Source organism: Coregonus clupeaformis, unplaced genomic scaffold (assembly GCF_020615455.1).
Source record: "Coregonus clupeaformis isolate EN_2021a unplaced genomic scaffold, ASM2061545v1 scaf0305, whole genome shotgun sequence".
Classification (NCBI taxonomy): domain Eukaryota; kingdom Metazoa; phylum Chordata; class Actinopteri; order Salmoniformes; family Salmonidae; genus Coregonus; species Coregonus clupeaformis.
In genome coordinates this window covers 214,724-228,940 of record NW_025533760.1, presented here as the reverse complement: position 1 = coordinate 228,940, position 14,217 = coordinate 214,724, and the positions used below count along the sequence as shown (strand labels likewise).

Below are 14,217 nucleotides of genomic sequence, written 5' to 3'. Positions count from 1 at the left end.
AAGGAATGGGATTTAAAGAATATATACATATATGACAAGCAAATGACAGAGCGGCGTGGACTAAGATACAGAAGAATATTATAGAATAGAATGCAGTATATAGATATGAGATGAGTAGTGCAAGATATGTAAACATTATTAAAGTGACTAGTGTTCCATTTCTTAAAGTGGCCAGTGATTTCAATAGGCAGCAGCAGCCTCCAATGTGCTAGTGATGGCTATTTAACAGTCTGATGGCCTTGAGATAGAAGCTGCTTTTCATTCTCTCGCTCCCAGCTTTGATGCACCTGTACTGACCTCACCTCTGGATGATAGCGGGTGAACAGGCAGTGGCTCGGGTGGTTGATGTCCTTGATGATCTTTTTTGGCCTTCCTGTGACATCGGGAATTAATCAATCAACACAATAGTGATGACATATCTGTATGAGTATATTTTTAATTACAGATGCAAAGGCCTCAACGATGCAAATCCCGGCATACAGTGAGAGCTCAGCCCTGTTAGTTTTATTTATCGCAGTTGTTGTCTTTTTGTCTGTGTAAAGAGTTTTAATGTTTTCATCCTCCCTAGGGCAAGGAGTTTTTTTAAACCATATGACCTGATTAAAAATTACTGGTCCCATCATAGCCCATATAAAACATTTTTTTACAGCTGATTTATTACTATGTCACACGCTGCACCACGGTCCGGAGTTGGTTATATTAGCCTACTACCAGATCAGGAAAAACGATTTCCTCCCCACCACTTGGGACCTGTGGTGCCATTTGAAATCACCACACAATGTTACAAATGAAAAACATTTTACATGTCTTTGGTGGTGGGGATGGGCTTCCATAGTTTTACATGGCTCAGTGCAGCCGGCAGCTACTGTAACTATTTAAAAATGTAACAGGTTGTTACTGCAATTTTAGTTAACAAGTAAATAAAACAAGTCTCAAATATGATACTTTTTTTTATTACCATTTATACTGTAGGACTGTTGGCTAAATAAGACAATTCTGTTTACACTGCCCTACTTCAACGGGGGCAACTGTCGGGCTAGTGTCGTGTGCTACCTTCGAGGTAACGGTCGAGACGCAGCAAGTACGCACGCTTAACATTTGAGCAATATGTGTAGCCGACTGTATTTTTACGAAAAGTGGTAGTACTGTGAAGAGGCTCAGAGAGGGAGAGAAACACAGTGAGAGAGAGAGACAGAGGGAGAGAGAGGGAGACAAGCGAGAGACAGACATGTATGAGAGAGAAATAGAAAAAACTAGATCTGTGAAGAGAAATAAGTGTTTATCTGGCAGCTGTTGGTGTGTGAGAGAGAGAGCGAGAGAGAGAGAGAGAGAGAAAGAGAGAGAAAGAGAGAGAAAAGCGAGCAAGAGAAAACAGAGAGAGAGAAACAGAGAGATCTGTGAAGTGAAACAAGTTGTTGTGGTCTCTCTCTTCCTGTTGGGTAATTAAAGGAGGAATGTGGCAGAGCTCAGGTGTGAAGAGAGAACCGTGGCATTCACACTACTAGAATAGCTAGCTGCATTACTCTGTTGCCAGGCAATAAACAGCAGTCAGTCTGTGTAGAAACATCAGGAGAGAATACATTCACTTAAGTCAAAGCCAAGAGCCCGTTTTTAATAATAGAAAGCAAACAAGGTAGCCTAAGGCCATTGATGTATAAGCACTTCTGGTGTTTGGGTTTTTTCATCATTGGACTTGTCACGATAAAATAAAGGAGGAGCAAATTGGTCTCCAAAACCAGGCTGACAGCAAAAAATGCGAAATACTAACTAATGACTGAAATAACAATGAAACAGGGAGAACACTTCTCAAGTACCTGTACATACGCCCCGGCAATCAGACACTGATTCACTGCTTGGCATCGAGAAACTAGCAGAGAAAACTGAGCAAGGGAACACAGGGAAGTGAGGGGCATAAATACACAGGTGAACAGGTAGACACAGGTGACACCAATAGGATCATGATTAGTCCAGACTGTGAGTGAGGAGGTGCCTACTGGACGCAGCCGAAAAGCAGCTGATCCGAGCCACCAACAGCAGTCAAGCACCAAGCTAACCGGCTAACGCTGGCAGCTTCTAGACTACTTCCAGACACAAATGAGAGAACAGCTCACTCTGACCATTTTACCTGCGCCCTAGCAGAGCTGGTTAGGGCTGTTTTTATGTTATCCAAAGACATGGTGACTGCAACTCTGCTGCTGGTAACAATTTAATTAAGTTTTTTTTGCCAACGCTTACTGACACCGCCATATTCAGCGGGTGTTGAGCGTCAGAATTCGCCAGTTATTCTGCACTCTGGCATCAGTCAGGAAGTTAAAGCTTGGCCGCAAATGGGTCTTCCAAATGGACAATGACCCCAAGCACACTTCCAAAGTTGTGGCAAAATGGCTTAGGGACAACAAAGCCAAGGTATTGGGGTAACCATCACAGGCCCTGACCTCAACCCTATAGAAAATGTGTGGGCAGAACTGAAAAAGCGTGAGCGAGCAAGAAGGCCTACAAACCTGACTCAGTTACACCAGCTCTGTCAGGAGGAATGGGCCAAAATTCACCTAACTTATTGTGGGAAGCTTGTGGAAGGCTACCCGAAACATTTGACCCAAGTTAAACAATTTAAAGGGCAATGCTACCAAATACTATTTGAGTATATGAAACTTCTGACCCACTGGGAATGTGATGAAAGAAATAAAAGCTGAAATAAATCATTTTCTCTACTATTATTCTGACATTTCATCATTCTTAAAATAAAGTGGTGATCCTAACTGACCTAAAACAGGGATTTTGTACTAGGATTAAATGTCAGGAATTGTGAAAAACTGAGTTTAATTGTATTTGGCTAAGGTGTATGTAAACTTCCGATTTCAACTGCATGAGAGGGTTAATCATTTATTTTTGATAGGCTAACGTTACTTGATGAAGACATGCTGCTATAGCAACTCTGTGCTTTTGTCTTGAAGCTAAAATGTAATGAGTGTAGCCTACAGACGAGAAAATATACCCTTTAATTGTCTGGCACATGCTTGTGAATTGTTGCATTATTCAAGAGTGTAATATGAGTTTGGTTGCACTATTCAACAGTGTAATATATTTTAGAAGAAACATTTCTGTCATTGTTGAATAGTTTGTTCTTACTGGTAGTGGCTACTGTGATATTTATGGTCAATTTGAGCTGTGGACCAAGAATGTCGCATTGACAGCCACAATGAAAGGTAAGGTAAGGATGTAATGTGAATTGAAAATGTGAATTCTGTTTCGCCAGCCCCGCTCCTCAGACTCTCCATATTATAGTGAGAAAAGGGCCTGAGTTGTTGGGTGCTGGGGCTGTCGCTCAAACGGGTGTATCAAATTCAGTTTAAGAGAGACACACCTCTACATTGGATTGGACACACCTTCTACATTGGCTGGATAGATTTACCATCGTAAGATAAGACAAGTGCACACTTCGGGAGAAGGGTAGAGAATTGGGACGCAGCCTATGAAGTGTGCATTTGATTCCTCACAGAAAAGCCTGGCCTGCCAACTGTAAATGTCAGGCACTGTGTTAGAATGTTGAGTGTGTCTCTGTCTGCATACCAAACAACACCCTATCCACTATATAGTGCACTACTTTTGACCAGAGCCATATGGACCCTGGTCAAAAGTAGTGCACTAGATGGGGAAAAGGGTGCCATTTGCGACGCAACTGTGCATGAGAGAGAGTGACTCACCCTCCTCCATACGGCCCTGAATCTCTGTTTAGCCATCTCCCATCTCATCTCCTCAGATGGCTTTTTAAATGCCACGCCGGTGCTTTGTTCAACCGAAGCACCTCAGTGCTATGAATTTTCAATCTTAAAAGGAGTGTCAGAAGAAGTCATTGGGGGAGCAGGACTTCCCTTGCCTGGTTCCAGGTCTCTTTGTGCTGTATAGCTAGCTTCTACGGCCGTAGAAGATCAAATAGATCTGGGACCATCTAGGACTTTTTGAAGACTTAGCATAGCAGGATTGGGGTCAATTCAGTTCTCAATTCTGTAAATACAGGAAGTGGAATGATTCAATTCATGAATTGAAAAATCCTCATAGAAAACAATGGCATTTAAAAAAAGTTGATCTCATATAAACAGTTATCTTTATAGACTGTGTATACTCATAGCTAACTACATATATTTACTCAGGGGGCAACAATGGTTTTAGAAGTGGGTGGGACATAAACAAAAATGATTTGTCATCTAAAGCTCATTTCCGGCATATTACAGTATTACAGTGTCAGTGTGAGAACAACAAAGTTGAAATGAATTAGCTAGGGAAATTTACAGAGCAATACATGGCTATACAACACATTGCGGTTAAAAAACGCCTGAATATCGGTCCTTAATCGCTTGGCTGCTGGTTTCATTTTGATTGATTATGGTCCAGTGTGAGTGAGACAAAAATAATAGCTAGTGAGCTAGCTAACTATTGGCTAGCTCTCTGCTATAGAAAGAGCGCCACACACCCTGACAGCAGCTGCCTCAACTCTCCCGGTAAACCAGCCTTTCAGTTTGATTTCACACAGCTTGCTCCGACCGCGAGGCATCCGCATGGTCCTAAAGAACACTGTTGCCTCTTTTTGTATCACAGTACAATGATAAAACTAGTAATGGAATTTCAGAATGTGAGGGGGTCATGACCTCCCCATCATAGTGGATGTTGCGCCCTGCACTAACATCTCAGTAATATAGAACAAAGGTTTTTTCTTTCTAAGCTCAACAACGACTCGGGAATATACTGTGTGTTACTGGGCTTACAGGTTTCACTGTCCTCTACTTAATTGTAGTCTATCTCTGGGCTGTTTTTGTTGCCTGTTTGAAAGTTTGAGTCCCAACATCAAGCCAGCAGATTTAGGCTTCTAACCCCTTTGTAAACATTGGGTGTTTGAGCTAACAGACTGCTTGTTGCATTTGATTGGTCTATTTGTTCTGCATCAGCTGATACCAACCATTAGGCTGTGTGATTAACGGTACTGAGCTAGAGCGGTGTTTGTAAGACAAGGGCGGATCCCGAAAACGGTTCTTTCAACAAAAACGCGAATGGTTTGACCTACTAACTATTATGACCCATATATGAAAAAACTGAGACTCTCAAGAACACGCACATGTAACCTGTTTTGCTCTGACGCTCACAGGCCACACAAGAGTCGTTAGAAGGCAAGGGGTTCTTCTAGATAGAAGATCATAGGAAATCCCAGGACTATAATACTGTAATAAGCTTACATAGTTTCTGTCACAAACTCCAAACTCCACACAGTTGTCAGTTACTAGTTGGATATTCATTTCCCACTGAGCAGACAATTCCTGTACTTACAGCATTCTTATAAAAACAATTTTTTATCTGAAGCCTTATTTTTTAGTTTACATTTTTCAATAAAACTCATAAATGAAACTGTTTAATAAAATGGTAAAACACTTCAATGTGAGGCTAAATAGGAGGGCAGAGCAAGCAGATGAATGAAAGTAGTGAATTTTTTCACTGGGGGGATTTGAATGAGACTGATGAGGCTATTAACCTGCAGAGATGCACCTTTTCATGCTTTCAAATCTATAGTGCAATATTAATGCTACTGCGGAGGCACTAAGTACTATGCAACACTTACCCACTCTCTCACTCTTTTTCTTTCTTTCTCTCTCCCTTTCTCTCTCTCTCTCACTCTTTTCTTTCTTTCTCTCTCTCCCTTTTTTTCTCTCTCTCCCTCTTCATCACCTCTCTCTCTCTCACTGCCTCCTCTCCTCTCTCATCTGCTTCTCTCTCTCGGTCAGGATGACTTCCTCTTCAGTGTGTCCATCGTCAGTGGCGTGGTGTGTGTCATTCTGTCCGTGTTCAAGTTCATGCTGGGCAGGGTGCTCACCAGCAGAGCCCTCATCACAGACGGTAGGTACCTAACTCAGTGTAGTTGCACCTAGACTCTGATCTTGGGTCAGTTTAGAATTTTTCCAACTACGATTTTGGGGAGGGGAAGATTATCTTTAATCTGTACCTAGGGGGAAACTTCACCCCGGGAGCTACCTAACTCCGAGGCAGCCAATCAGAACTCGTCCCTCCCACTTCACCGTGGCAACAACGCATACATCTGCCTGACCAGGCCACTCCCACTCGAAGTTCAGGCCAGTCAGAGAAGAAGGGGGAAGGTGGGGCAACGAGGGTGAAAAACTCCATAGGGAATCATTGAGAAAAATGAAAATGGGAAAAGGTAGGAGGCTATGGCTGTGTCTGAAATGGTGCCCTATTCCCATATTGCACGAAGATGGAAGGTGATTGGCCTTAAAGACACCATCATGAAATCTGTGGAATATATTGGGAACTACTTAGTGCACTATATAATAATAATAATAATAATAATAACTAATAATAATAATAATAATAATATAAATAATAATATTGGGGGATATAGGGCAGGGGTCATCAACTAGATTCAGCTGTGGGCCGATTTTTTTTTGAGTGGATGGTCAGGGGCCCGAACATAATTACAAATAATTTGTAGATGCAAACTGCCCAAAAGAAACCCAAACAGATATAATATTTGACTAAAACTTAATAATTTCAAACCTTGCTTACATCTGGTACAGTATATGATCATATATATCTCTCATTATGCGTGGGAATACTTTGGAACAGATTTCCAAAATTAAAATCACTTGGAGCTGATTTTCTTGTGTTTTTACAGTCTTTTATGTTCAACAATAATAATAACAAATAAAACATATAGGGAATAGTGTGCCATTTTGGATGCATCCCTATGAATGCTTTACTGTGTAGCAGGCAGATTGCATTACTTGTATCTGAGTGGACATGCACTCTCCTTCCATATTTTGGTGCTGGGATTTACAGTGGCTTGCAAAAAAGTATTCACCCTTGGCATTATTCCTATTTTGTTGCCTTACAACCTGGAATTAAAATGGATTTTTTGGGGGGTTTGTATAATTTGATTTACAAAACATGCCTACCACTTTGAAGATGCAAAATATGTTTTATTGTGAAACAAACAAGAAATAAGACAAAAAACAGAAAACTTGAGCGTGCATAACTATTCACCCCCCCAAAGTCAATACTTTGTAGAGCCACCTTTGCAGGATTTCACAGCTGCAAGTCTCTTGGGGTATGTCCTATAAGCTTGGGCCCATTAGCCGCTTGGATTTTTGCCATTCTTCAAGGAAAAACTGCTCCAGCTCCTTCAAGTTGGATGGGTTCCGCTGGTGTACAGCAATCTTTAAGTCATACCACAGATTCTCAATTGGATTGAGGTCTGGGCATTGACTTGGCCATCAAGACATTTAAATGTTTCCTTAAACCATCAAGTGTTGCTTTAGTAGTATGCTTAGGGTCATTGTCCTGCTGGAAGGTGAACCTCCGTCCCAGTCTCAAATCTCTGGAAGATTGAAACAGGTTTCCTCAAGAATTTCCCAGTCCCTGCCGATGAAAAACATCCCCACAGCATGATGCTGCCACCACCATGCTTCACTGTGTGGGATGGTGTTCTTGGGGTGATGAGAGGTGTGGGTTTGCACCAGACATAGCATTTTCCTTAATGGCCAGAAAGCTCAATTTTAGTCTCATCTGACCAGAGTACCTTCTTCCATATGTTTGGGGAGTCTCCCTATATGCTTGGCCAACACCAAACGTATTTGGTAATTTTTTTAAGCAATGGCTTTTTTTCTGGCTACTCTTCCGGAAAGCCCAGCTCTGTGGAGTGTACGGCTTAAAGTGGTCCTATGGACAGATACTCCACCCTCCGCTGTGGAGCTCTGCAGCTCCTTCAGGGTTATCTTTGGTTTCTTTGTTGCCTCTCTGATTAATGTCCCTCCTTGCCTGGTCCGTGAGTTTTGGTGGGCGGCCTCTTTGGCAGGTTTGTTGTGGAGCCATTTCTTTCAATTTGTTTTATAATGGATTTAATGGTGCCCGCGGACGCTCAAAGTTTCTGATATTTTTTTATAACCCAACCCTGATCTGTACTTCTCCACAACTTTGTCCCCGACCTGTTTGGAGAGCTCCCTGGTCTTCATGGTGCCGCTTGTTGGTGGTGCCTCTTGCTTAGTGGTGTTGCAGACTCTGGGGCCTTTCAGAACAGGTGTGTATATACTGGAGATCATGTGACAGATCATGTGACACTTAGATTGCACACAGGTGGACTTTATTTAACTAATTATGTAACTTCGGAAGGTAATTGGTTGCACCAGATCTTATTTAGGGCTTCATAGCAAAGTGGTTGAATACATATGCACGCAGCACTTTTCCGTTATTTATTTTTTTATACTTTTTTTGAAATAAGTGATTTTTTAAAATTTCACTTCACCAATTTGGACAATTTTGTGTATGTCCATTACATGAAATCCAAATAAAAATCCATTTAAATTACAGGTTGTAATGCAACAAAAATAGGAAAAACGCCAAGGGGGGATGAATATTTTGCAAGGCACTGTATACAACAGGTGGGTCTAATCCTGAATGCCGATTGGTTAAAACCGCATTCCAGCCGGTGTCTATTCCACAAGTTACCACCGGCTACATTTATGACGTTTAAATGCCTATTTACTCTGTTCCATCTGGACTGCGCAATCCACTGTCTCATCAGCCCAGCCTGTAAGGTTCTGTATTTATTTTCTTAGTCAACCTTGTGTTCTTGAACATAGCCCTGTTTCTTTGTGTTCTTGAACGTAGCCCTGTCTTGCATTTTTGTTCATTGATTTCACCTGTGTTAGTTACTCAACTGGTCTCATCAGCTCCTTATTTAGTTCAATTCATTCTGTTTGTGCCTTGTGAGGTATTGTTTGTTTTGACTCTACTAAGCCTTTTCCTAGCTCGTTTGTGAGAACCAGTTATAGTCTTCAGTCCTAGTTTTGATTCACCTGCCTGTTTGCCTACCTGTGTATGACCATTGCCTGCCCGCGACCACAATCCTGCTTTCTCAAGGCGAATAAACACCTGCCGTGCTCTGCGCAAAATTTACACCTTTTTCTCCCTGAGCATTCATTACAAAGCCAGGCAATGTATAAACTTGATCTCCACTATAAAAAAGCATCTAGACATTATCTCACATTTCTTTTTAGACTAACATTTAATTTAAACAGCAGAGATTTGTATAAACCTTGCTGTCAGTCTCTCCGACATTTGCAACCATGTTTCAATATTCACCTTCGACCTCCAGCTGTCGATAGTAATGAATGCGCCGGGATGAGACAGACAGGCAGGCAGATTTCTCAGCTAGTTGAAATCATGAATCAGCATAATTTTTATGGATATATACAAAGAAATATCAATAGAAAACAGGTCAGCTAGTTTGCAGTCTTTCCAGCTTCAGTTTGAAATTATTGTGTTAGCTGTGTTGTTGGCTAGCTCCTCTGAATAACAGTGACCTGACGAGAGAGACACATTTTCTATGCCAGGCGAAATCGGGCAGGTTTAGCTCATTGTTAGGGATGTATCCAAATGATTGTCACGAAAAACAGCTTAAACAAATGCAAATGCAGCTACTTTGTTGTTGTTCTGGCTGCACTGTTTGACATGGCTGTAAGTTAGTCGTAGTTGGCGAGCTATCAAGCAAGGGATAAGAACGCTGCCAAGCCAGTATGGTAATAGAACATTTAGAATGAATGACCATAGATACAGAAACAAAAAGACTTGACTTGGTCGCATTCTGGCAACCGAACAGATTAGAACAAACAAACAACCAGCCGGTTTGGGTAACAACCCCAGATTTGTGTCGAACTATATCTTGTGGAAGGATGAAATAGTATTGATAAATTCATCAAAATAACGTTTGTACATGAAAATATGTAAATCATTATTTTAATATGTTGGTAACTCGGTGATAATGCCTTCGAAGCCGGTGTTTGGAGGATATATTGGCACTGTTTGCCGGCCTTAGACTTAATCTCAGGCCTAACAACACTCGTGCCAATATATCCTCCAAACACCGGCTTCTCTGGCATTATCACTTAATCGTACCCACACGGACAGGATAATCGTATATAGTATGTGCTGAGGGCAGCGGCCTTAACCGCAAGGCCACCCTCAGGTACTGGGCCACATCTATTTACTTGGACACCTGAGAAAGTTGTTCACTACTTATGAGTCTCTATGGACAACTCCCTAGCTCCTTAAAATGTCCCTTCTCGTTTCAATAAGACATTTGTGGCAGACAGGCTGACATCAAACCAGTTTGAAAGATCAGCTTTGGATGGAGACACTCGCTCATTAAAGTGTGTGTGTGTGGGGCTCATTAAAGTGTGTGTGAGAGTGACAGCTAGCAGAATAGATAGGGAGTTAATTACCTACCAGCTTACCTCGTGCTGCATGACATTGAACAAGCCATAAAAGGGGCAATCTGCTACATACATTTTTGGACTTTTAAATGAATTCTTTAAGAATATAACTTATAAATGCTTCATAAGCTTAGTTCAACTGTCGTACCCCCATCAGAACCCATAATATAATCTAGTTTTACTCCATTGTTTTTAATCAATGTCATTGTAAACATGCACTGTATAGTGCCTCAGTATAATTTTTGATCTCATAGATGGTCAGTCCTTGCATCCATAGCCCATCCCTTAGCTGTTTACCGTAACAGTGGCGGGGTGCCATTGTTGTTGTTTGAACTGCAGATTGCCCTAGGAATGCAGTGCCATAGATGATATTCTTTATTGAGGTAACTGACGTGCCCAGTCTGGTCAATTCACACGTATGTAAAAGACTGGCAGAGGTCCTCGTCAGTCGGTGTGTTTTTGAGGTGCAGAGAGAGCCAGTTGAGTGGGCTCTTATATGAATCGAATGAAGAGAGAGACATAATAGAAAAGGATTCAAAATCGTTTGTCCGTCTGTCTGATGGACTTTTGGATAAAGACTCTGTGGCAGACTACATGTAATTTCATGAAATATATGTTCATACATGTGTTCATTGTTGTTGTTAATGTTCTAGCTATTACTATATGGTGTGTTGGAATCAAATGAATTTCCCCATGTGGGATAATACAGTTGACTAAACTAAGCTGTCTGTCTACCTGTCCCTCCCTCCCTCCCTCCCTCCCTCCCTCCCTCCCTCCCTCCCTCCCTCCGATCTACAGGTTTCAACTCCCTGGTGGGCGGGGTCATGGGCTTCTCCATCCTAATCAGTGCCGAGGTGTTCAAGCACGATCCCAAAGTGTGGTACCTGGACGGGTCCATAGGGGTCCTGATAGGCCTCATCATCCTGGCCTACGGAGTCAAGTAAGTGGGTACATGGTGTAGGGCCCTCAAACTCAACTGCGGACCTCAAAGCCAGTTCCACTGCATTTTGTCATTGTTCCCTTCTAATCAGGGACTGATTTTAGACCTGGGACACCAGGTGTGTGCAATTAATTATCAGGTAGAACAGAAAACAAGCAGGCTCCGGACCTCGTAGGGTAAGAGTTGAGTACCCCTGGTGTAGGGGGAAGCTGCATTTAAACGCTGAACACACAGAAATATTGTCATTTAAATTGTAACCATTCAGAAGGCCCTTGGAGTAGAAACTTCCATTGTACATACCAGTGGGTGCGCACGTTTTACATTGCCCGGTGCCCCAGTGGGTGGAGATTTCACCACTTTATGACCAATGGAATGGTCTAAAATGTGCAAACTCTGCCCCCCCAGGGGCACCTGGTGATGCAAAACAAACACGGCCAGTGTTTCGTTTAGATTGGTTTCCAGGTGGGGCCGAAAGCAACATTCATCCACCAAAACTGTCAAAACGCTTGTAAACATTAGTGGAGCCACTTTTGGAGGCATCGTTTTGGTGCTAACTAACTGTAAAAAAGTTACGTTAGTTAGCTAGCTACAATTATTTACAGTTAGTTAGCAACTGCTCCTAAACTATTTTTTTTGCCTGTAGTGTCAATAACATGCTTCCAAAAATAGAAAGGTAGTTAACATTTTACAGATTTTGACCTAATCCACTTCCCTTTTTTTCTGACTGTCCAGAGAATAGTAATGTCAAAGTATGTAGAGGAACAATTCTTGCAGCAGTAATGAATGTAGAACCACAGCGCGGCAAAGAAATAGAGCATTCCTTGCACGATCCCATCGATGGTGACCCTCATCTGACTGTGCAGTCGGGGAGAGGAGAAGGTGCTGCCACTCTCTTTCATCCTCTTCATGTGTCTTCCAGGTAGCGCACCGTACCACAACTCAACCAAACCATCAGACAGAGACATAACATTTTAGCGATTGTTTTCAAAACAAGATATGCGTTCCTTGTGTAATACAGGCCATTTGGAGGACCAGAAGCAGGGCCATTCATTGATGTATAAGTGCTGTTAATCTTTCCTGATAAATCTTGAAAAAAAAAAAAACGATATTTGAAAGTTCAACAGCAAAGTCAAACCAACAGAACTACACCCTGTCGATAAATAGGGCCCAGTAGATGATGATTTTGATGTTCCTCTTCACCCAGGTGAAGAGCGCTCTCTGGGCAAAGACGATCTGGGTGTAGAAGAAACAATTAATCCAAATAGAGTTTGACATGCTGCCGGATACAGTGTACCCCACTATCAGATAAAAGGTAAAGATGAGCTCTAGCTGCAAACTTCCCATTGCAATACCAGAGACCAGGTAGACTGTGGTGAATCACACCATAGATCCCACTGGTATCTTCACAGGCTGTTTCAGTCTCTCTCTGCCTGGCGGTGTGGACGGAGCATGCAAAAGGACTAAAATAAGTTTGCCAATATGTTGAGAGCAGCGAGAGGAAAGTTGACTATGGCAAAGGCCAAGTAACTCACCTCAGTAAACTGGAACTGCATTTCTGCTCCGTAGTGAAATCTTCTCTCTCAGCGTCCAGGTGCTCAAATGCTGGACAAGCTACCAGAGCCAGGGATTTCAGGTGTCTCTCAGGCATGACCTATTTGCATTAGAAAACTAAAAGGGAAACTATGGAAATATAGAACATTTTATATGCTTCACACTTCATTATTAAAATGACCTAATATGCTATCACTGGAGGCAGAGAGGGATTCAAATGTCCCCTGACAGCACTACTGTTGAACTACATCAACAATTATGAAAGGATCTAGAAAGATTCTGTTTATGGCGGTATCTATCAGGATGCCATGATATATCAGCTTTCATATCAGTATTGGATGAAAATGGCTTACAAATCATCATCAGTATTGGACCACCTTAAATTAGCTATCCATCTTTTTTTTTGCTTTTTTTATTGGGTGCAATTGTGAACAAAAAGCAATATCAGACAACATCCAATTGACAATTATTGGTTTCAGTGGCGGCTCCTGAAAAAAATTCTCAGGGGGGCAATTTTTCGGATGATTTAGGTGACCTACACACATTTAAAAAAAGATATGTCCAGCAACAACATGAAGACAGGGGCAGCATATAAGTCAATACTGATATACACATTACTTGCTTCAAAAAGGCCTCATGGTTGAATTGGAAATATGTGCACCTGAGCATAATTCACAACAAGCAAGCAGGAGCTTTTGATAGAGGCTACTGAAAACATTGATGCAAGTTATTGGTAATATTCCATATTCTGCCCTCTTGTATAGATTTGTGAAAATGAACAGTGATAGACATTTTGCCTGAAAACAGAATTTGAAAATAATTTCTAGAAAAGGTAAACACAGCTATCTGTATGGCTTTGTAAAAATGAACAACCATATTCTGGCCAATTGTATAGATTTGTAAATATGATGATGTCTCCTTTCATGCATACATTTTCAAATAAAGCTCTGCTTTGAGAAAGATCGAATGATATTGTTTAATCTTACCTTATGGCCTGCACACTGCTTGTGAAGCTGTCGAGGACACGTTTGATGAAGACAGCATCGATGTCCTTCTTCCTGTAGCTTCTGGTACAGAATGTCGACGTGGGGCATGATTTTGTGAAAAAGCCCCAGGAAAAAAATAAAATCTTCTTGCTATCTATGTACCTCAGCACAAGCACCAGCTGTGTCTGTGTAGAAACGTCCGTGGTCCCGTCAGCTTGGATAGCTACGAAGTTCGCCCGACTTCACCTCCTCCACAATATGTTCCCTCATGACCCTAGCATACACTCCAGTAGCTCGTTTTGAATGGTCTTTGATGTGCCCTTGAAAACTTTAGCATTTTTAAGATGGTCATCAAACACCTCATCTAATTGTGCCACAAAGTTGACAAGTCCAAGAAAAATACCAGGGTTGGTGGAGCCCTCAGTTTCATCTTTGCCTCGCAAAGCTAACTCAAACACTCCGCAAAACT

The 14,217-nt window shown here is 41.8% G+C and overlaps 1 pseudogene; it reads left to right on the top strand.

Annotated features, from left to right (window-relative positions):
• Nucleotides 1-14,217, top strand: part of LOC123484415 — a 44,311-nt pseudogene that overhangs the window by 25,608 nt on the left and 4,486 nt on the right.